General features: G+C 42.1%; 1 protein-coding gene across 1 annotated transcript in view; it reads left to right on the forward strand.

The window, feature by feature from the left end:
- MID1 (midline 1) overlaps positions 1-25,606 on the forward strand; it is a 496,103-nt gene that overhangs the window by 56,271 nt on the left and 414,226 nt on the right. The window lies entirely within an intron of this gene.

The following is a 25,606-nucleotide window of genomic DNA, read 5'->3' on the forward strand; positions in this document are numbered from 1 at the left end:
ATTAATCATATCCTGAGATGTTTCCAGAAATTCTGTTAAATCTAATGATTCCAACTCTCCAACTTTCTCTGTCTGCGTTCTCTGGAAATAGACATAATAACAGTTCAAAATAGCAAAAGAATCAACATCCTCCATTTGCTAAACTTCCTTTAAATATTTTCTCAGTAGAATATCAGATGATAACAAGAAATGCTGACTGCCACTGACAGGATATTACGCCCAAAACATTCAAAGTTAGGAACACAAATCCTTTGAATCTTGAGCTTTTCCTACCTGGGCCCTTGGTTGACATCTCTCCAGGTCTGATACAATGCTAACATAAGCAGTATAGTATTTGATGCTAGGACGTCATATTGGTCTGCTTTACAGCAAAGGATGTGCAAACTATGTCTCCCCCTCTAAGAAATCTGTATGGTAAAGGAATATAGATGATTTGCAATTCTCTGCCACCAAGGTGGAATGAGGCAAAAATGTAAGGCCCCACTAACACAAAAATATCAATGACACAGTGAAACATTTCCTACCATTTCAAATGTCCTGCATGCACTTGTGGAGGAAAAGAAATGTACATTGATAGTATAAGATCCATATTTTTAAATGGCAAGATAGCTGCAACAATCAGGATGGACAACAAGTACCTCAGAAATAGAAACAGAAAATGATGGCAGATAAGAGCCATATGACTCATCCAATCTACCCATCCGTACCATCCACTATCTCTTCCTCTCCCTAAGAGATTCCACATGCCTGTTCCTGCTTCTTGAATTCAGATACTGTCCTCATCTCCAACACCTCCATCCGGAGCCATTCTACGCATCCACCAGACCACAACTTATTTATAACGGCATATAGACATATGGGATTAGCCAAATTTAGGTGCACAAAAGTGAGATGAATAAAAATTACACCAGTTTTGTCATTTACTGTGCAAAAATATACATGACCTATTAATTACCTATATACAGTGGGGGAAATAAGTATTTGATCCCTTGCTGATTTTGTAAGTTTGCCCACTGACAAAGACATGAGCAGCCCATAATTGAAGGGTAGGTTATTGGTAACAGTGAGAGATAGCACATCACAAATTAAATCCGGAAAATCACATTGTGGAAAGTATATGAATTTATTTGCATTCTGCAGAGGGAAATAAGTATTTGATCCCCCACCAACCAGTAAGAGATCTGGCCCCTACAGACCAGGTAGATGCTCCAAATCAACTCGTTACCTGCATGACAGACAGCTGTCGGCAATGGTCACCTGTATGAAAGACACCTGTCCACAGACTCAGTGAATCAGTCAGACTCTAACCTCTACAAAATGGCCAAGAGCAAGGAGCTGTCTAAGGATGTCAGGGACAAGATCATACACCTGCACAAGGCTGGAATGGGCTACAAAACCATCAGTAAGACGCTGGGCGAGAAGGAGACAACTGTTGGTGCCATAGTAAGAAAATGGAAGAAGTACAAAATGACTGTCAATCGACAAAGATCTGGGGCTCCACGCAAAATCTCACCTTGTGGGGTATCCTTGATCATGAGGAAGGTTAGAAATCAGCCTACAACTACAAGGGGGGAACTTGTCAATGATCTCAAGGCAGCTGGGACCACTGTCACCACGAAAACCATTGGTAACACATTACGACATAACGGATTGCAATCCTGCAGTGCCCGCAAGGTCCCCCTGCTCCGGAAGGCACATGTGACGGCCCGTCTGAAGTTTGCCAGTGAACACCTGGATGATGCCGAGAGTGATTGGGAGAAGGTGCTGTGGTCAGATGAGACAAAAATTGAGCTCTTTGGCATGAACTCAACTCGCCGTGTTTGGAGGAAGAGAAATGCTGCCTATGACCCAAAGAACACCGTCCCCACTGTCAAGCATGGAGGTGGAAATGTTATGTTTTGGGGGTGTTTCTCTGCTAAGGGCACAGGACTACTTCACCGCATCAATGGGAGAATGGATGGGGCCATGTACCGTACAATTCTGAGTGACAACCTCCTTCCCTCCGCCAGGGCCTTAAAAATGGGTCGTGGCTGGGTCTTCCAGCACGACAATGACCCAAAACATACAGCCAAGGCAACAAAGGAGTGGCTCAGGAAGAAGCACATTAGGGTCATGGAGTGGCCTAGCCAGTCACCAGACCTTAATCCCATTGAAAACTTATGGAGGGAGCTGAAGATGCGAGTTGCCAAGCGACAGCCCAGAACTCTTAATGATTTAGAGATGATCTGCAAAGAGGAGTGGACCAAAATTCCTCCTGACATGTGTGCAAACCTCATCATCAACTACAGAAGACGTCTGACCACTGTGCTTGCCAACAAGGGTTTTGCCACCAAGTATTAGGTCTTGTTTGCCAGAGGGATTAATACTTATTTCCCTCTGCAGAATGCAAATAAATTCATATACGTTCCACAATGTGATTTTCCGGATTTAATTTGTGATGTGCTATCTCTCACTGTTACCAATAACCTACCCTTCAATTATGGGCTGCTCATGTCTTTGTCAGTGGGCAAACTTACAAAATCAGCAAGGGATCAAATACTTATTTCCCCCACTGTATATACCTAACTAGCAGTGATTATGCTCCCATCTGCTTCTTTTATGCTGTTGCTCAGTACACGCATAGGGCTACGTTCTTTATATAGCGCCTGAAAATGGGAAAAATATGCCTAAGCGTATTCTCTAAAGTACACCTAAAATTTATAGAATAGGCTTAAATTTCCGCGTGGTATACAGAGACAAAATGCATGTAGGCAGACAAACAGGGAAGACTGAGACTGATACTGACCAGAGCAGAAGTGCAAAAAAAAAAAAAAAAGCAGTGATCGAGAACAGGCACAAAACACTAATCCAACACCAGGTCCCAATATAAAAAAGATGGGGGTCAATATTCTGTTGGTGGCAGCATTTCTTTAAACACTGGCTGCTGCAGGGTAAATTAGACCCAAATATTAAGTGTCAGACTCTATCTGGTTTCCAGCACTGAATATCCAGGCACAAGATGGCCGCTGGGAGTTATCTAAATCCCACTGATATTCAACAACAGTGCCTGGAGGATAGAACTGTCCAGTTAATTTAGGACAGTCCTTTTTCTGTCCTGTTAATTTGTTGAGTATTGACAGTGTTTTGGTAACTCCTGGCTCTGCCTTGACTCTACCCCCCAGACCACCTGCCTGGTCAGTGCTGGTTAACAGGGTAGAAACTCTTCTACCTGGTTAATTACTGATATACCCCCTCCCCATAGGCTTCTTACTATATAGCAGGTTAACCCCCGGATTCTATATATCGTGCTGAGATTTCCGCACAGAAGTCGAAGAGTATTCCAAACAATTGCCATAACCTAACTGGTTAACAACCCAATCAGTGCTGATAATTGCCAATTAACAAGCAATTGATGACACTAATTGGCATTAGTTAGAATTTACAGGCAGAACTGTCTAAGCGTATTCTATAATGTGCTGTGTGCAAATTCTAAGTCGCATAGTTGAAAAGGGGGCATGGCTATGCAGGAATGGGCGGCTCATGGGTGTTTCTAAAATCTATGCGCGTTGTTATAGAGTACACCCGGTCCACACCTAATTTAGGCGTCAGCATTTACAGCAGGTTTTACTTGGCGTAACTGCCCAAGGCTAAATTTATCACGTGAACCAGTGCTCGTAGATTCTATAAACCACATGGAAATTTAGGCTAACTTCTATAAAGTACGCCTACATTAAGGTGTACTTTATAGAATGTGCTTAGGTGAATTTCATTTTGGCGCCAAATTTTTAGGTGTGATATATAGAATCTAGTCCCAAATGTGTACACATGTTTTGATTACCCATATGTGTGCTGGTGTTACATGATAGTACTGAATGCATACTTTTGAGATATGCTCTCCATAGGCCCTGATCCTCTCCCTTTTTCATGTGCACAGTTACAGGCCTACACTTTTGTATACGTTCATCGTCTTTATGTTTAAAACTGCTTCATGCACTTAATCCTTCAGGCATGCAGGTTCCTCCAGCTTTTCTGTGCTTATACCATGTGTAAGCTATTTAAAATTCCCTCCCAAGTGTACAACGTCTTGGCTTCCCACCTGGTCTAGAATTTATTCAGAGATAAATACATTCAGCCAGCCTGTTTAGGTGAGAAACAGCTATTTGAATCAGATTTCTAATGTCTTTTCTTTGTCAATACTTGCATTCCATATTCCGACAGGTCATTATGACAGAACTGAAAACTATTCTCAGTGTTAACATCTTTTAAGAAAACTATCCGCTAGAAGATACACAGTCAAGCTAACAGACACGATGTATGTTTTTTTTTCCAAGTGGACTAATTATATAATGCACCAAATATAAATTATAGACGATGACAGATTCCACCAGCTGCAAAGAAAGGCAACACAGACTTCTCTTGAATCAAGTTCATGACATTTGTTTTCTAATTAACATGAAAGTAAACCACAAGCCTAGTCTATGAACAGGATCAGCGTTATCCATCTTGTAATCAATGAGTAACTTGAGCCCAAAATGTTAACAGCTATGAATCAAGCAGTATTTCAAAATGTTTTGCTGATGAAGAGCTCCTGACTGTAACCCAACCCACAAAGCTTTGCAAATGGCTCACTGATCTTCACATTGCCTTGCAAGGTTCATGTCACTGTAACTCAGGTTGGCACCTGTGAAATCTATGGCTGCAAGGGGGATATATTATCATAGTTTGAGCTTTTTTTTTTCCTAAACTGCAATAATTGAAAAAAGTACAGCTTGGGGATTGCACTGTAGTGTCTGGATTGTATCACCTTTTTTTTGGCAGTACAAGAAAATGGACATTTTCTGCTGGATTTTCACAAATGTGCAGTAATGTAGACCAGTGTTTCCCAAGCCAGTGCTAGAGGCACACCTAACCTGACTAACGTTTAGGATAGTGTCAATGAATCTGCATAGATAGATTTCCATATGCCAGGTTTCTAGTGTATGCAAAACTATCTCATGCATAGTTATTAGGGGTCTTCTGAAATCCAGATCGGTTAAGTGTGCCTGTGACACAGGATTGGGAAGAAATGGAATAGAGTTTTTCAAAAAGCTCAAAAGACTGGTGCTAAGCTATGCAGGCCTCATCACCAATCTGCTTCACTTACTGTTATTGGTTCAGCTGTAACCCAGTGTAGTACAGCATCTTAAGCATTAAACATACACATTTCCCATGTTGTACCTTCCATTGTCCACCTCTTCATGGCCTATAAAGCATCTCCTGAGTAAACCATGTTACAGGCTCTTACCTGTCTTAGATAGGATGCCCATTAATACTTGACATGTTGGACGAGGGCCTGCCAAATCCAACTCTTCTGGCCTTGTCTTCTTTATACACTGTGGATGGGGAAAAGACCTGGCTGCTGAGCCACAATTATTTCCGTGAGGAGCTGCATACCTCATGTGAGAAATTTGGATTGTGGGCTCCATTGGCATTTTGCTGATGATTCTGTGTCTTTCCAGAAGAGTACAAGTTATGCCAGGAACATACCGTATATACTCAAATATAAACCTTTCAGAATGTAAACCGAGATAACAGTTCCTCCCCAAAAAAGAGGGAAAACTGTTAACTCAAGAATAAACTGTGGGGTTTATATTCAAAGTAGTAAAAAAGGCCCGTTTCTGGAGCAAATGAAACGGGCGCTAGCAAGGTTTTCCTCCCCAACACCCCCCCTTCCTCCCTCCCTACCCACCCATTCGTCGTTCTGAAGCCACTGACGTCATTGCTCCGCACCTCGTGAACGCACCTTCATCACCTTCTTGGTTCTGAAGCCACTGACACCATTGCTCCACCCTCGATGCGTGATGCCATTGCTCCGCCCTCAACATCATCACATTTGACGCAAGGGCGGGGCCCAGACACTTGGTGCTTTCGGTGGCTTCACCACCACGAACCCTTCATGAAGGAAGTGACGTCAGTGTCCTCAGAACGATGAGGGTGAGTTTTATTATATAGGATGTCCAGTTCATTTCCAGGTTCACCTGTAGGACCAGATCCAGAAAATTTTGAGATGCTGTTGCTGCCTCAAACAATCAGCATTAACTGCTGGTGGTGGCCTAGAAAGGAAAAAAATGGCTCCTGATTCTTAAGATATATTCTCCACTCTAGTATTTTTTCCTCAATGCTGCCCCCCCACCACCCTAACCAACATTTCCCGCCTCCACCTCCACCACCCCTCCTGATGACTGGCATTTATTTCTCAATCCTTCCCCTGTAGCAACCAACATTTTCCACATCTGTTCCCCCCCCCCCCCCCCCCCCCCCCCCCAATAACCAGCTTTTCACTCTTACTTGCTTCTTTGGCAGATGCTGACAAGTTTATGGTCTGGGCTGGTGCGAGGCCTTGAGCATCTGCTACATGACACTCGGGACAGCTGCCCTGTTTGCCATCGCTTACCACTGGCCCTGGCAATAGTACTAACCTATTATATATACAGTAGAAGGAAGTGGCTACTCTAAGAGAACTGAAATAATTAAAAAGAAATTATCATCAGGCTTCGCACTAGTTCCTTTTTAGAAATCATTACCTGCTTTCATTTTAGGCACTGACATTGTTGCTAACTGCTCTATTTCATGTTTATTTTTCTCCTCACGGGCTGTGGAATGTTAATAGAAGGTAGCCTCAGGGAGTTAATGTTCAAAACCAGTTAACCTTAGGTCGCTCTTATGGGCAAGGTATCTCCTTTTCTCAGGCTTTCAAATCCTCCAAAGGGATACCAGTGCTTTTCTTCCATCTAATGGTATGCAAGTGATAAAAGATGGTGCACATCCATATGGATAGCTGACTTCTATTATGCTCCTCTTGACACATTACAAATCTTAATTTTGTCGTGTTTGTTAGCCTGGAAATGTTCTCATGCTCCTTTAGGCTTCACATTCAGTCAGAACTGGCCACTGTTAAGCACTGACCCTGCAAACATTCAAATTCATCTGCTTGTGTGTCTTTCCTCTTTTTAAATTATTAACATTATTTGGAGTGTTTTACAAGGTATACACAGTAGGGATAGGCTGTCATTTACAACAACATAGGAAATGTCAATGACATATACCATATTATTGCATATGATTCACAAATGAAGATGAGCAGAAAAACAAAATGGGTAATAGCTGTACTATTTACAAATAGTGTACACTCTTTCAGAAAGCATCGGTTCTTTTCCAATGGTACGCACATACACGAACCATGGCTCCTAGCGGTAGTAGCGTGAGACTACCACTAGGGGTGCCATTTTGGGAGATGGCACCCACAGGACAGAAGCAACTGGGGATTGCTCCTGCCCTAGGACCACAAGACCACAGCATAAGCTGTTTCAAGGACATGCCCTTATTATTACTCTGTTTATTCAAGCATTGCCAGTTGGCAAGTCAAGGAGCAGAGTAACAATGGGGGCATGTCAATGAAACAGCTTATCCAAGTATCGCCAGCTGGCAAGTCAGGGAGCAGAGGAATAATGGGAGTATGTCCTTGAGACAGCTTATGCGAAACATGTGCCATGTCGGACTGTTTTGCCCCTGAGCCGACAAAAGCTAAGTCTTTCATTTAAAAATGAGTAAGGTTCAAATTAAAGTCTAAGAAGACACAATATGGGAAATGGTCATAAAACACAACAAAAATTAACTATACTGCAGCAAAGCATAGTAATTTTAGGGTACCAGCAACATTAATGCACATACTTTGCTTTCTGTGGTAACATCAAGGAGTGGCTAGTGGTTAGAGCGCCAGCCTTGTAATCCAGAGGTGGCCAGTTCAAATCCCACTGCTGCTCCTTGTGATCTTGGGTAAGTCACTTAACCCTCCATTGTCTCAGGTACAAACTTAGATTGTGAGCTCTCCTGGGACTGAGAAATATCCAGTATACCTGAATGTAACTCACCTTGAGCTACTACTGAAAAAGGTGTGAGCAAAATCTAAATAAATAAAACAATCCACAGCTGTACACAGAGAGCAGATATTAATGCACTATAGTTTGTCAGCCTCTCCATTATCTAAACAGCAAGTAAACATCCAAATGTTTAGAATTACAGTGTTGGGTATTTCTATAAATAATTCATTAACATTTATTTATATGTTGCATTTGTATCCCACATTTTCCCACCTTTTTGCAGGCTCAATGTGGCTTACATTATGCCATAATGGCGATCGTCATTTCCGGAATGAGAAATACAAAGTAGTATTACATTAAAGTTCATAAATGTTACAGTAAATTATAAAGTAAGTTGGATAAACAGTTCATTTCAGGCATAAGAGATAAGGGGGTAATGCGTTAATGTTCATTGGTGATTAATTGATTGAAGCAACCAGGTGTAAAGAATTCAATTTTAACTGGTTCTGATAGAGTTTTGATGTTAGGTCATTAATGATGGCTCATTATGGTATGTCATTATTTAGACATCAAGGGCCAGATTCTATATATGGCTCCAGAAAACTCCACGCGGAAAACATTTCTGCCTAAGTGTATTCTATAAGCGGCACCAGATTTAGGCGCAGTATACAGAATACGCTTAGTTGGTATCCTAGTGCCTAAAACTACGCGCCTCTATACACACCAACAATAACATGGCATAAATCCCAGCATGTAGATTTAGGCGCAGAGGGCCATATTCTATAACAGTGTGCATAAAGTTTGGAACGTCCATGAAATGCCCATTTCCCTGCATATAACCACGCCCCTTTTTATCTGCGTGCATTAAAATTTAGGCACATTGTGTTACAGAATACGCTTAGGGAGTTGTGCGAGTAAATTCTAATGATTGCCAATTAGTGCTCATTATTGCCTATCAACGCTGGCTATGCGCTATTCTGTAACTATAGTATTGTCTTTGATAGTGCAAATTTGCAGATGGACGTGTAAGTTACATGTGTATCTACGAAATATAGACACAATTATTTGCACCAATTCTATGGCTGGCATAATGCTCACACTATTCCTGGTGCCAGAGTTCTCTAAAGGAAAGTAGGTACCTACTTTACATTTAGGTGCCCAGAAAGTGCCTAATAGAATTCTATAAAGGAGATACCCCCTTATAGAATTGACCCCTATGTGTGCAATATGGGCTGGATTCAGTATATGGCACTGACAAAAAATCAGTGCGTTGAACGGTATTCTATAAAGGGCGGTCTAGGATGGGTACTCTTTATAGAAAACTGCATAGCTTCGGAATCTGTGCCCAACTTTGGGTGTTGGCATTTACATCCTGGCACGCAAGTCGGGCACAGATCCTTCAAATTCTATAACACTGCATGCATTTTAAGGGTGTGCCCCGACCCACCCATGTCCCTCCCATTGTTAAACCTTCCCCTTTTCAGATCCACACAGAAAAACTTAGGCGCTACTCTATAACAGGGTGTGTAAGCGTAGTTCCATGCAGATCTGCCATTTATGAGTCATTTCGGCACCTTGCTTATGCTACAATGCTTTTCTGCACTGAACTAGCAATGCTACTACTACTACTACTACTACTTATCATTTCTATAGTGCTACTAGACGTACGCAGTGCTGTACCCTTGAACATGAAGAGACAGTCCCTGCTCGACAGACCTTACAATCTAATTAGGACAGACAAACAGGACAAACAAGAGATAAGGGAATATTAAAATGAGGATGATAAAATAAGGGTTCTGAACAAGTGAACAAGGGTTAGGAGTTAAAAGCAGCAATGGGCACCATATACAGAATTCTCTAGAATGCGTTGGTTAATCTGCAAGTCTTTCACTCTTAATGAAACTGGTATTTCCAACTGATTCAGATTAACCCTGTCAGTTTGTATTAGCACTATTCATGGGTTTTGTAATCCAGATGCAGGCATGATTGGGAGGTACTCTCAGGCAATCCATTGTAGCAGGCCTCGGTTCTCCAACAGTTTCCTTGCCTCTGTCACTGAACTAATCAGAACAGAGATGTGCCATAAAAATGTATTGATAAGGATCAAACCAGAGCATTTTACTGGTATTTGTAAACAGGTAAACCTGTTTTCAGAAAAGGGTTTTCCTGTAATCTGAGCTACTGGGAGTTGTTTACCACTTGCCTGCAGTGCCTATGTTATCAAAAGGTTTTTCAGTAAACAGCTGGAGTTAATGTATGCTTTCTACAGATGGGTTACAAAAACTAATGGCTTGGGGGAAATTATATTGTGGAGCCCTTAATTAAATGATCAACAGCAATGTTTTCTTAGGATACTTTGTGAACACGCCAGCACTATAAAATCAGTCATCTCTCAGTGTAAGATGACATATTACTGAAAACCTGCTCTATTAGACAGGAAAATATGGTACCTACATTATACACTGCAAATTATATTCATTATGGGATTGATATTGACTGGGGAGGTGCTTTCATTCAATTCCATTTCTTTGCATGAACTAATTTTTAATGTAGCTGTTGATATGGATGTAAAATTGCTTATGTGCACACAAAATGAAGTGAGCAAAAGTGAAAACAAATGAAAGAACAAAAGCAAAAATTGAATAAATAAAAAAGTAAATTTTCCCAGCACGCTCCTAATATTCAAAGATGTATGTGCCTTAAATTTGAATTTTTATCAGGGCAAGTTTACTAGGCCCCTTTAGCTGGCTGAAGTTGTATAGCTAAAATTGCAAAGCACATATAGGTGCTGGATCAGAGGTGTTCCTGGAGTTTTCAAATTTAGCAACAAGTACTAACATGCATTTAACCTGCACCAACAAAATGATCTTAATGCATGGGGAAAATCTGCATAACGATGTGCTAAGGCGACTCTTTCCCCCAAATCATGGCAACACTCCATACTACAAATTCCAGGCCAAGCAGTTGCTTCCCATGTTTGTCTCAATAGCAGACTATGGACTTTTCCTCCAGGAATTTGTCCAAACCTTTTTTAAACCCAGATATACTAACTGCTGTTATCACATCCTCCAGCAAAGTTCCAGGGCTTAACTATTCATTGAGTGAAAAAATATTTCCTCCTATTTGTTTTAAAAGTATTTCCATGAAACTTCCTCGAGTGTCCCCTAGTCTTTGTACTTTTGGAGCGAGTAAAAAAATTGATTTACTTTTACTCATTCTACACCACTCAGGATTTTGTAGACCTCAATCATATCTCCCCTCATCCGCCTCTTTTCCAAGTTGAAGAGCCCTAACCTCTTTAGCTTTTCCTCATATGAGAGGAGTTCCATCCACTTTATCATTTTGGTCACTCTTCTTTGAACCTTTTCTAATTCCGCTATATTTTTTTAGACATACGGTGACCAGAACTGAACGCAATGCTCAAGGTGCAGACACTCCATGGAGTGATACAAAGGCATTATAGTATTTTTAGTCTTCACAATCCCTTTCCTAATAATTCCTAGGATTCTGTTTGCTTCTTCTTCTTTTATTTTTAATTTAATGTTTATATGAAAACATTAGGTGAGATTTTGACATCTCTTGGTGTTCTGATTATGTGCCTTGGTATTCTGATTATCTGCCGTCATGTTTCTATGTCCTATGCCGATGATATATTCCGTCTTTACCCAGTGTTGGACACTTCTGAAAATACTAAGGATGTGTTGGTAGGAATATTTCTTTGGTACATTCATGGGCCCATGAGAACTTTTTCAAACTTAATAGACAGAAAACCAATGTTGTATGGTTTGGTGACTTTGAATCCTTGCCCCAGAAATTTTTGCATCTGGCTACTGGGGAGATTTAAAAAAATTGGTAATAAATCTAAAGTTCTAGGCATAATATTAGATTTTAAACTGATTTATGAAGACCAGATCAATGCCCTTGTTTAGAAATGTTATTTTTGACTTTGGCAGTTAAGAGCAATTCATTCTACTTTAAGTACTCAAAGCTTTAGAAGTATTTCTCAGGCAGTATTACTGCCATATTTGGACTACTGTAACTCCTTATATGGGGGAATTACAGTGCAATTACTTAAAAGTTTACAGTTGCTTCAAAATAGGACAGCTAGACTTATTTTTAAACTGAACAAATTTGAGAGAGCATCTCCTCTCCTTAAAAAGCTGCATTGGCTCCCAGTTATTTCTTGTATAAATTGCTTGTATGGTTTTTAAATCATTGGCAGGTCAAAATCCGGTATGCCTAACTAAATATTGTCTTGTATTAGCTGCTGGTAGGGCTTCCCAAGTAACGCAGTTTTGTACTTTGCTATTTCTGAATTGTAAAGGGGTGAAATTTAAGAAATATTTAGATTTTTCTTATAAATATTTGTCTGTGAAAGTTTGGAATAGGATACCAACCTAAATAAAATCTGTCCACTCTTATTTTTTATTTAGGAAACACCATAAGCCTTATTTGTTGTCAGATATGGATACTGCCTGTGATTTAGTTTTTCTTTTTAGATATGTAATTCCATCCGATTGGGATGTTTTATGTTTTTGTAATTCACAATGAATCCGTACGGAGATACTGCAGAATGTAAGCCATACATAATATAGTATAATATAGTATGTTCTAAGATTAAGCTCATTTTGTCTGAGAATGAGAGTACACGCCCACATTCTTTACCAGGTTTCCATGTGGCAGATCAAAGTGTTGAAGGTTTTTGCACTAGCATTAAGGATTTGAAACTTGCCCAGAAAGATTTTAATTGCTTACTTGGAATAAAGACATGGCGGGTTTTACATGTTGGTTAGTAACAGCAATTTGGTGGTATCAAATGGGTTCTATGACAAGATGGAGAAAGCTTGCCAGAAAACTAGTTTAACTACTTTTATGCTGAGAAGGAAAAAAGTAGTTATTTGATGTTTGTGATCCATAAATCTTTGCTTTGTAGTGTAAAACTTGAGAAGGAAAGCATTTTTTTAGCACCTATGTTTATTATCAGACCAGTGCATGTAATCCAGAAAAACAGAATAAAGTTTGAGGCTCCTACTGGTTATTCATGTCTGCTGATATCAGTGGTAGGAATGAGCAAGTTAGAAACTATGCAAGATAACGCTTATTGTACTGTTTCCTCCGGCAAAGTTTCAGAACCATCATGCACCCCTGGAGCTCCTGGCTTCTTCTGAAGGAGAGGAAGATTTGCTCCAGGACTTTTAAGATTCTGGACCTCTCAGTTACCTTTTTCACAAGCCATTGACGGAGGAAGTTATCACGGTGTGATAGAAAGGGAGCTTTTACTGCACCTTGATATACCAAGGAAGTCATCAGCCTGTGGCATCAGGTTGATGACTCCTGTGGTTAAGAAGCAATGCTGTCTGTGAGCCACTTTGCATGCAACGTTACTCTGTCAGCCTGGGAGCATTGGGCCTCAAAGTGTAGCCCAATGCTCCTAGGCTGCATCTTTAAGGACCCACAGTACAGTTCCTCCCCCTCACGAGCAGCACCTGCACTGTACCCCAATCACAACTCTGCCCCCAAGCAGCACCCAGATGCTACTTTGATCAGACTCCAAGATGTGTTATAGAATTAACATAGCAATGAGCTGATTTACATGCATTTGCATGTTTTGCATCTCATTACTATGCAGCCCATGGTGACTTATCTATCATGGCTTTACGGTAATTTATGTCACATTAGTGCCCTTTAACAATGAAGCTAGATAACTCCCCCCTCCCCTGAGACACGTAGATTTGGGGTTGTTCCAAACAGTGGTGCTCCTAGGGGGCTGACACCCGGGGCGGATTGCCGATGCGCCCCGCCCCCCGGGTGCAGCGCCCCCCGGAACAGCGCGACACCCCCACCGGCGAAAGAACCCCCCCCCCCCAGGTGCACACTGCTGGGGAGGGTGCCGCGCACCTGCCGGCTCTTCGTTTTCATGCTCCCTCTGCCCCGGAACAGGAAGTAACCTATTCTGGGGCAAAGAGAGCATGAAAACGAAAAGCCGACAGGCGCGCGGCACCCCCCCCCCCCAGCAGCATGCACCCGGGGCAGACCGCCCCCACTGCCCCCCCCTTGGTACGCCACTGGTTCCAAACAATGAAAGGTTAGGGCATAGGCGCCCGGTATAAGAGGCTTGGGGAGGCTAAGCCTCCCCAGCCACAAGCCCCAAGCATCTCTCTCTCTCATCCCCCGATGCAGCATCCATCCCTCTCTCTCCCTCCCTGTGGTCGGTCCCTTTAATTTGATTTAGATCGTCATCGCCCATTGTCGCTGCCGGTAGCGGCACGGGTACGCCAACATCGTACTACAGCTTGCTTTGGGGCTTCGCCTGACGCTGACGGCATGATGTGCCCCGCCTTCTCTGACCAGCCTTCCTTATGATGCGTCCAGCCCTCGCAGAAGCAGGAAGGCTGGTCAGAGGAGGCGGAGCACGTCATGCAGTCAGCGTCAGGCCGAAGCCCCAAAGCCCCGAAGCAAGCTGTAGGGGATTGGCAGAATCGGTAGCAGCTTCCACAGGGCTGTGCCTGGTGATGTACGTGGCTTCTATTTGTTGTTTCTGCCAGTGCCAACTGAGAAGGAGGGTGTTTGAGGTAAAAAAGAGACCCAAGGAGTGACAGAAGATAATAGTAGGGATGGGGGGAGAGTGCACTGATGCTAGTCCTTGGTTGATAGTGAGGAGACAGAGGGCAATACTGGAAGGATAGCACAGAGGGCAACAAATGTAATAAATAATAATAATAATAATACTGGATGTTAGGAGGAGATTGTGCACAGAGAGCAGTACCTAATGGAGGTGGGTGGAGAGTGCACAAAGAGTGAAGGTGAGGGGGAGAGACAGAGGGGCAGTGCTGGATGGTGGTGGGAGGAGACAGAGCAATGATGGATGATGGAGAGTGCACAGAGGGCAACGGTGGTAGGGGAGAGCGGATGGTAGGGGCACAGTGATCAAGGGTGATGCCAGATGGTTGGGGGGTACAGCAGCAGAGGGTGATATTAGATGGTGGGGATATGATTTTATTTTATCATATCATTATTGAACATTACATTTTTTCCTACTCTCACTTGTATATTATGTATTATCATTTTATTTACCCTACCTACCTGTTATTCTTGTACATTAATTGTAACAATATGCTGAACCTCTTACTCTGTTAATGGTGATGCCATTGCTATATAATGTAAGGTTCTGAGTGTGTTTTTGCACAAATTTGTGCATAGTGTTTTGCAGTTGAGCAATTGTGGTTAGTATATGCTTTGAGTAACCACTTTATTCTTTGGCATATGATACATATCTAATATCTAAATTTAATAAAAGGTATTAATTGCGACTTTTATTTTTACTTATTTTTTTTCTGTGTGTTGTCAGACAATTATGGATATAAGCTCCGCCCCTGGCTCCACCCCTAACCCCACCCCCTTTAGCCTCCCCAAACAGTTGGGCCACCGACCGCCTATGGGTTAGGGACTTCAAATTTAGCTCTCACATTTCTCAGTAGATTAAGGTGAGCTACATTCAGACAGATTAGGTATTTTCCTGTCCTAAAAGGTGTCACAGTCTAAAAGGCCAATGTTCAGCCAGCAGCAGGCAGTGTGTTTTAAACACTTTCTATTATGTGCATCTTTTATACCCCAGTATTAAGCTCTGGATCCTATTTGGATACCCAGCTCTGATATCCGGGTATTCAGCATTTATCCGGAGAGCAGCAATGTTCAGCCCGGTGACTGGATAAAATTAGGACAGTCTTTTTGTTATATTAACTTTATCCAGTTAGTTATCTGGTTAGCAAACTGAAAATCTAATCGGGTAACTTCTGGTTCTACCCAGCTCCACCCCCCCAGACCACCCCAGCGCTGCTTAGATAGTGCTGAGGCAGTCTGCTTGGATATTCCGTGGCACTTTCTGTTTAAGTGCTGTTGAATACATATATTGGCCCCTATTAGCATGATTTAACCAAGTTCAATCATTTTAAATTTTGCACCCTAAGTCTGAGCTGAGGCAATGGGGGGGGGGGGGGGGTGGTTAAGTGACTTGACTAAGATCACAAGGAGCAGTAGTGGGATTTGAATGAACCAAGTTTCCCAGGTTCTCAGGGCCATGTTTACAAAGGCGCGCTATCATTGTTAGTGCACGCTAAAAATGAGTGCGTGCTAACCGTGTAGATGCCCATAATATTCCTATGGGCATCTACACGGTTAGTGTGTGCTAATTTTTACAGCTCCTTTGTAAACAGGGCCTTTAGCTGCTACTCCATCCATCAGGCTACTCCTTTACTCCTTTTGTTGCTGTTTTTTCCCCTCTTACAAAATCAAATCGATCTCTCTCCTTGAGCTCCAGCTCAAATCTGCAGAAACCCAAACAGAACAGCAACTCAAGTATTTTCTTGCCTGATAATGTCAAAACATTTCACAGTAAAATTCAAACAAGCTGAAGGGGTGAAGGAAAATGAAAAGACATGGGGAAAACCCTACTGTAAATTAAACTTTACATTTTTGACCCACAAACCTCTGGTTTTAAGTGAAAGTCTGGAACATTAATGAAAATGAGGGAGAAACATGAATGGCTACAAAGTCGTGGATAAAACCAAACAGGCCTCTGAAGTTCTAACAATCAAGGCAAGCATAGGATCCTGGTTAATGTTATCTTCCATTCCACTTCTAAAATCAAAGATATAAGATCCTTATTAAAAAAGAAGATACATTCTATCAGCTGGCAACAACCTATGTTTTAAGCTTCACAGAAGAGCTTTGAATACGTATCATGCGCTCTATAGTTTATTAGAATTTGCTATACCACTATGACTAACTAGGGGGTCCTTTTACTAAGGTGCACTGAAAAATGGCCTGTGGTAGTGTAGGCATGTGTTTTGGGCGTGCGCAGAATCATTTTTCAGCGCACCTGCAAAAAATGACTTTTTTACATTTTTACCGAAAATTGCCGTGTGTCCATTTTGGGTCTGAGACCTTACCACCAGCCATTGACCTAGAGGTAAAGTCTCACATGGTAACTGGATGGTAATGACCTCCGAGCATGAAATGCCACTTGGCGTGTGTCCGATATGCGCGTACGAAAATTGTTTTTTTATTTTGGGATGCTTGTATAGGATGTACACCAAAAATGAAATTACCGCAAGAGCCACACGGTAGCCAGGCGGTAACTCCATTTTGGCTCGCGTTGGGCGCTCATAGACGCTTATGCAGCTTAGTAAAAGGGCCCCTAGCAGATCTAACAAATTAACAAATAAAAAAATATAAAGGAACTACAATATTTGACAGGAAAGGCATAGCAGTCATATCAAAGAACATACACACCTACTAACAATAAAGGGAGGCGATACAAGGAAAACATAAGGAAAATGTAAGAAGTTTGTGCAAACTTTTGTACAAAGACATAAGGGTTCCTTTCCTTAAACTTGAGGTATGCGAGAAAATGATGAAAACTAGGTAAAAAGAATACCTTTATCTGGAAAGAGAAATGCAAAACTGTCACAAAATGGTTCAGCAGCCAAAACTATCAACTGCTGAAGTTTTTCTGACTCATAGGCTATGGATTTCTTTTGTTGGTCCTGAATACAGACTGATGACTCCTCCTTTGTCACTGCAAAATGAAAGACCCTTCACAACACTAAACTGTTTTTTTCTACTTTGGCAAATTTGAAGTTAAATGTATACACTTCGAAGGAACTAACAACAACAAAGCAAATACATACAGTAGGGCCTCTTTTACTAAACCATGCTAACGATTCCCACACAGCAAATGTGCATTTGCTGCACTGGAAATTGCTAGCACAGTTTAGTAAATGAAACCCAAAGTAACTTAGCAAGAAAATCACATCATAAATCTCATAAATACATAGTATTGCTGTACAGATCAAAGATCCATCAGGCCCAGCATCCTGTTTCTAACAGTGACCAATGCAGGTCACAAGTACCTGGCAGGATCTCAAAAAAGTAAAATAGATTTCATCTGCTTATCCTAGCACTGGATGTTCTCCAAGTCCACTTTAATAATGATTTATGGACGTTTCTTCCAGGAACTTGGCCAAACTTTTTTAAACTCTACTATGCTAACTGCTTTTACCACATGAATGAACTTTAGAGCTTAAACAGTCCACAAAAGAAGGTAAAACAATACAAACAGGAGCCTTCTTCATAGGGAAATAACTAAAATATTATCATGAGAAAAGTAAATAAACGAATCATCTAGATAAAATCTACACAAATTACAAAAAGAGTACAATAAAGAAATAACAGCCATCTGCAGTTATCCAACTATTCTCCCTGTGAAGAAATAGAACTTTTATCAATCAAGATAAAAGTTAACTGTGGAGGATCAAAAAATATATACTTGCAATCAAATTAAAAAATAATGTTTCCCAATTTGAAAAACTTTAGCTTTAGAGGGTGACTGAATTTTGGTTTTGGCTGAAAATGAGCATGTGTTTTCAGTGGAAGCTGAAAATGTATGCTTTGTTCCATTTATCTCCTTTCCTCCTCCTCCTCCCCACGAACAAAAGTTGCCTTTCCTCCCAGACCCCCCTCTCCCCCCACATAGTCCTCCTTGGGCCTATTCTATACTCCTTGGTAGTCTAGGGGTGTAGTTGTGGCAGGAGTGATCCCCATTTACTTCTTCCTATTCCAGCTCTGCTTTCAAAATGGCTGCCATGACTGGGGCATCGCTCCTGCCCTTACCACATCACTAGATCACCAGGAATTGTAAGGTAGTCCTGGGAGGAGGGGCTACACTATATATTCTTTTATGGGAGGGGGGGGGGTTCTGCAATTGGAGTAATACGTTATGATCTTGCACAACAGTTTATAGTTTAGTACCACAATCCCAAGCAGCTTTCACTAGTTCAAATTCACACAACCAAACTTGAATTTTCAGTTTTAGCCAAAACCAGGTGATGAGTTTCAGCTGCAGTTTTGGTTTTAGCCAAAAGATTTCCAACAGTTTCAGTAGCAGTTTCGGTCAGTCAGCCTCTATAAACTAACCGTTGTCCTCATTCTACCTGGTTTCTGTGGTTCTCCTGCTCTCACAGCCCTGTCACTCTCTATTTCCCTTGACCTTGCAGCTCTCCAGTTCTTATATCCCCACAGCTCTCCCAGTTCTGTGGCACCACCAAGTCCTGTAGCCACTGCCTTTGTCTGAAAAGAGAGTAGTTCTATCAGATTGAAGCCCTGACAGTGGATGCTACTGCTCTCAGCCTTGAAACTTGTGCTAGGTCAGTCCTTTTGTATATTTGATTCAAATAGGGTGGTATGCACATTTTTATAAATAAATGGATCTAGATTATTTTCCTTATAGACACAGAATGGGAGAAAAGTCTTAATAAATTGTGTTCTTTGTTTTAGTAAACAAAAAAAACTGTATAGCTGTACAATAGGTAGGTCTGCCATATCTATTTTCCCAGTAACTAAGGTTATCAATAGAAATCAAACAAAATAAAACATGGAAAAGAAAATAAGATGATACCTTTTTTTATTGGACATAACTTAATACATTTCTTGATTAGCTTTCGAAGGTTGCCCTTCTTCGTCAGATCGGAAATAAGCAAATGTGCTAGCTGACAGTGTATATAAGTGAAAACATTCAAGCATTACTATGAGAGTCTGACAGGGTGGGAGGATGGGGGTGGGTAGGAGGTATGCATGGGGACATCAAAGCATATCATTGATATTCTAACAGGATGGGTGTGGATAGATGAGGGGTAACTAATAAACAGTCTTTTTTTTTTTTTTACTGTTTATCTCTTATAGGGCTCCTTTTATAAAGCTGCACTATCAATTAGTGTGTGCTGAATGCGAAGAAGCCCATGGGAATTGAATAGGTTTCTTCGTATTCAGCGCACTGCTAATTGGTAGTGCCACTTTGTAAAAGGAGTCATAGTTTAAAAAGATGGCAGTAGAGGGAGGTGGGAAAGAGTACAATGAGCAGGACATAAAACACGTGAAAGGTTCATACAGTCAAAAAGTAAATAAGCCATTTTGCTAAGTTTGCTAAAACTGCACATGTTCCCTCCAGTAATCATAGCAAATCAGCAGGCGATGTTCAGTGATCTATCTCATCTCTCAAGCAGAGACATAGCCAGACCTTGATTTTTTGGGGGGGAGGGAATGAGTCCAAAGTGGGGGGGGGAAACATTTTGCCCCACCTCCTGGCTGCTCTCCACCCCCACTGCAACTTCACATACCTGGGCTGGCAGAGGTCTCCCAGCCCGATAGCAGAAGCTTTCCTGTAGCGATACTCAGTACTGCGCTGCCTGCCCTGCTTTCCCGTCCTGGCACACATGCGTGGTTTTAGGGAAGCAGGGCAGGCAGCGCAGCAGTAAATATCACCACAGGAAAGCTTCTGCTGGCAGGGCTTGGGGACTCCTGCCAACCAAACCAGCAAATTTTGGAGGCCTGATCCCCATATTGGGAAGGTCAGGCACCCAAAGTCCCCCTGTGGCAACGCCACTGCTCTGAAGCCATCCTCCTCCTTCTCCTCATTAATCTCATCACCACCATCAGAGCAGTGATTTTAGTTTAGCACAAGCCGAAAATCTGAGCTGCTTGGCAAGGAAAATAAAGCCTAAACCACAGCAACAAGAAAAATGGTTCCACTAGAGCTGGCTTTACAAGGAATCAGGGCCAGCCCAAACATTAGGTACTTGCCTAGGGCAGCAGCTTCTGGGGGGGGGGGGGGGGGCACCAAAGAGCAGCTGCAAAACCAAAACAGTACATCCTGACAACCACACAATAAAAAATAATAACAACAACAAAAAAACTGGAAATATTTTTATCAGTAGGGAGGGTGGCAGTTTTCAAACATCCCATTTACCCATATTATTCTGGGATTGGTGTTAGTGTGATAATGATGGTTGGAGGACCTAGGGGCCAAAAAGTTAATGGGGGGGGGGGGGAGAGCGCAAGATTGAAGGTTTGCCTGGAGCACCTAATACCTTTGCACTGGCTCTGCGAGGAATTCATTATAGTCACCATGTTAGACAGCCACTGTACCATTTCTACCTGCTTTGGGCAACAAATTCCTGTTCCGGGTTCACTTATAAGAAAAAAGAAAACAAAACTTGAACACTCTCCAGTAGCCATGTCAGGAAAAAAAAACCATGAAAGGTTTCTATGATCTGTTTTCTGTTTCAATTATGTTGCTTTCTTGCTGAAGAAAGCATGATCAAAAGGAGTTAATTAACATAATAAATGATCTGAAAACTTTGGTTTAATTTCACTACTGTGCATGTTTCTTGTAATGGTAAGGGCTTATAGTATCTTGGCCACAAGGAATCAGCTGTCAGAACTGATCAGTAAGAAGAGATGATTTTACTTTAAGATCTTCATTTTACTTGGTTAAGTTAAGAATGTGCAGCTGGTTAGAGACCAGATACAAAGTTTTAATGAAGAACTGGTCCTCTCTAATCAGCGCTGTTGTACATTTCCCCCCTCTTTTGTTAACCTCCGACTTCTAGTGTGTGGAATATATGGACACAGAGATTAAAGCACTGGCTGGCAACCCCCGCCGACCGGTTAACTCACATTTTGGCAGATAACTGGTCACTTTCAGCGGCATTTAACCAGTTATTGCCGCTGAAATTGACCGGTTAGTGCCGAAAAAGAGAGTCAGCGATGTTGGGGGCATGACCGGTTAAGTCGCTATTCGGAATTTAACTTAGCAGGCAAATAAAGCCGCATAAAAACCAGGCCTATCTTTGCCTGCTAGATCATGCCCAATTAAGTCTGAATATCAACTTAGCAGGTCATGCACTAGCTGGCATTGAAAAATCCGCAAAATATCAGGCAATGAGAGATCAATATTCAAATAGCTTCTCTGTGAAGCTTCAGGAGTTATCCCCCTAAAAGGGGAAGTTATCAATGTGGGCTACTGTTAAGGTGGATTATTTTGCCTCAACGTGCTATTTAGCACATTTTATGCAATGAGACCTAATTACTAATAACTGGCATTAACAGTAAAATAACACGTTAATGGTAGTCCACGTTGATAATTTCCCCCTTAATCTATGCTGGTTTAAATCACATGTGTCCAGAAATCCCTAACTCTTTATGATGAATTCATTCTACTCATAACTAATACCTTTGCTTTGCAAGATTACATTCAAATAAATTTCTGGAGCACTAGCAAAGGGTGTGCTTTTGAAATGGGGGAGTGCAACCCCCCCAAACCATAAGTATTTCAAAAGTTTCACATGCTTTGGACAGCCTCCTGAAAAAGAAACAATTCACAGGTCAACAGATATCAAAACTATCCCCAACAGAAGAAATATTTCAAAATCCCAGAAAGAAAAATGTCATCATTAAAAGATTACAGCAGTCATGGCTAACCAAAGAAATGGTGTTTCCACTGACTTCTGTAAGATTTACTGTAAAAAAACAAAACAAAACCATGCTTCCTGAATGCTTGCCAAATATATGATTAGTGGATATTCGTTAATATCTGTAGATAGCATTCTGCATATAGTTGAAGAAATGTCTTATATCAGTCCAAAAGACCATGACTTTACATTTGGGAGCTGGAAATTATTGTGGGGGAGGAGGGAGCTGGAGTTTCTTATATTACACTTCAAATAGAGGCTGAGACTAATGAACCATCTAGCCCAGTATCCTGCTTCCAACAGTGGCAAATCCAGGTCACAACAAACATAGAAACATAGAAAAATGTAGGCAGATAAAGACTATAATCCAGTCTGCTCATCTATGCCATCTACTTTCCCTACCATTCCCTTAGAGATTCTATGTACTTGCCCAAGCTTTCTTGAATTCATATATTGTTTTCGTCTCCGCCACGTCCACTGGGAGGCCGCTCCATGAATTCACCATCCTTTCCGTGACGTATTTCTTCAAGTTACTTCTGAGTCTACTCTCTTTCACCTTAATCCTGTGCTCCCTTGTTCCAGAGCTTCCTTTCAATTGAAAAAGACTAATCTCCTATGCATTTATGCCACATAGGTATTTGAATGTCTATCATATCTCCCTTTCGCCCTTTCTTCCAAAGCATACACACTGAGATCTTTAAATCTGTCCCCATATGCTTTATGATGAAGACTGCTGACCATTTTAGTAACTGCCCTCTGAACTGAATCTATCCTGTTTATATCTTTTTGATGGTGCGGTCTCCAGAATTGTACATGGTATTCTAAATGAGGTCTCACCAGAGAGTCTTATACAGTGGCATCACCTCCTCCTTTTTCCTAGTGACCATTCCTCTCCCTATGCACCCAAGCATCCTTCTAGTATTCGCCGTCACCTTTTCTACCTGTTTGGTTACCTTAAGATCATCACATACTCTTTTCCAGGTGAGATTTGAATGAAGCTGACAGATTCAAATGAAGCTTCCACAAGTTTGGCTAAAACACTGAGGTCCCAACCAGGTGGTGGGAGCTTAAGAGACAGTCTGATTTTCATTAAACCTCTTGTGACAGGTGGCGGCGGGGGGTTGGGGGGCTAGAGATAGGCCGAGATGCCCACCAGATGGAGGTGAACTGAGGTAGTCCTGAATCTTGAGTTTTATTGGGTGGATCTAGTTCGTTTTGTCTTTGCAAGGAAGCTCTCAAAGTTTGGCAACTTGCATCTACTTTACTTCTCACAGTTCAAGCAGTCCATCTTCCAGCCCAAGAAAATCAAATACACTGATTAAGAAACTGGACCCTCTAGTACTCAGCCATCTGTACAAGATTTCAGAGAACACTGATATTGGACCTGTCTATTTTGACAAATATTTTGATTGTCTATCTGTACTAGATAGGCATGGCTCCAAATACAGGGGGAGAAGGTTTGAATTACATTGTGGATGGCTCAGAGTTTGAGAATGATACATAAGTACATAAGTATTGCCATACTGGGAAAGACCAAAGGTCCATCAAACCGAGCATCCTGTTTCCAACAGTGGCCAATCCAGGTCACAAATACCTGGCAAGATCCCAAAAAAGTCCATTTAATAATGGTCTATGGACTTTTCCTTTAGGAAGCCATCCAAACCTTTTTTAAACTCCGCTAAGCTAACCGCCTTTACCACATTCTCTGGCAACGAATTCCAGAGTTTAATTACATGTTGAGTGAAGAAAGGTTTTCTCCAATTCGTTTTAAATTTGCTACATTGTGGCTTCATCACATGCCCCCTTGTCCTAGTATCTTTGGAAAGCGTAAACAGATGCTTCACCTCTACCTGTTCAACTTCACTCACTATTTTATAGACCGCTATCATATCTCCTCTCAGCCGCCTTTTCTCCAAGATGAAGAGCCCTAGCCACTTTAGCCTTTCCTCTTAGGGAAGTTGTCCCATCCCCTTTATCATTTTCGTCACCCTTCTCTGCACCTTTTCTAATTCCACTATATCTTTTTTCAGATGCGGCCTCCAGGGCAGGTCTAAGGCAGCGTGCGTGCTGCTTTCGCTGAAGCTGTAGGCGGCTTGAGGATTGGAAGACAGGGGAGGGTTATACCGGGCGCCACTGGAAGACTCCAGTGGCCCAATGAAACTGTCCCATTTTGAGATCATGTCAAATAGCACCGGTCCCAGTACAGATCCCTGGGACACTGCACTTTACATCCTCCTCCACTGAGAGCAGTGCACTGAGAATTAGGGAAGTCTGGTTTAGAATCCATTGCAGGCTTGCAGCAACTTGTGATCTTGAGCAAGTCACCTAACTCTCCATAACCTCAGCTATAGACTTTGATTGTAAGCAATCCAGAGACAGGAAAATACCTATTGTACCTGAATGTAACTTGTCTTGAGCTACAACTGTAAAAGGTCTGAGCTAAATCCAAAATCCCTTCCTCAATTGCTAAATTGTGACTTCCTAAGTAGTGGCAGGAGGAACATTCTGAGTTCCTGTTCCAGAGTAGTACCAATACAACTAATGAAGGGGTGGTCTATTCTAGTGAAGAAGCCCAATAGCAGTAGATCCACTAGAACTGCAGGGAAGTATAAAGAGAGGAATCTGAGGAGAGCCTTTCCAGCTTATTTTCGAAAGAGAAGGATGCCCATCTTTTGGCACAAATCGGGAGATGGGCGTCCTTCTCTCGCGGGCGCCCAAATCGGTATAATCGAAAGCCGATTTTGGGCACCCCCCCCCAACTGCAGTCCAAGTCCCAAAAAAGTGCCCGAACTGCCCAAATGACCACCGGAGGAAATGTGGGATGACCTCCCCTGACTCCCCCAGTGGCCACTAACCCCCTCCCACCCTAAAAAAAAACTTTAAAAACTTTTTTGCCAGCCTCTATGCCAGCCTCAAATGTCATACTCCGGTCCATCGCAGCAGTATGCAGGTCGCTGGAGCAATTTTAGTGGGTGCAATGGACTTCAGGCAGGCGGATCCAGGCCCATCCCCCCCTACCTGTTACACTTGTGGTGGAAAATGTGAGCCCTTCAAAACCCACCCGAAACCCACTGTACCCACATGTAGGTGCCCCCTGTCACCCCTTAGGTCTATGGTAGTGGTGAATACTTGTGAGGAGTGGGTTTTGGGGGGGTTCAGCACTGAAGGTAAGGGAACTATGTATCTGGGAGCAATTTGTGAAGTCCACTGCAGTGCCCCTTAGGGTTCCCGGTTGGTGTCCTGGCATGTGAGGGGGACCAGTGCACTACGAATCCTGGCCCCTCCCACGACCAAATGCCTTGGATTTGGTCGTATTTGAGATGGGCGCCCTCAGTTTCCATTATCAGCGAAAACCGAGGGCGCCCATCTCTAATGTCAACCTAAATGTTGAGATTTGGGTGTTCCCGACCGTATTATCGAAACGAAGATGGCCACCCATCTCGTTTCGGTAATATGGGTTGC

This window comes from Microcaecilia unicolor, chromosome 4, assembly GCF_901765095.1.
Source record: "Microcaecilia unicolor chromosome 4, aMicUni1.1, whole genome shotgun sequence".
NCBI lineage: Eukaryota > Metazoa > Chordata > Amphibia > Gymnophiona > Siphonopidae > Microcaecilia > Microcaecilia unicolor.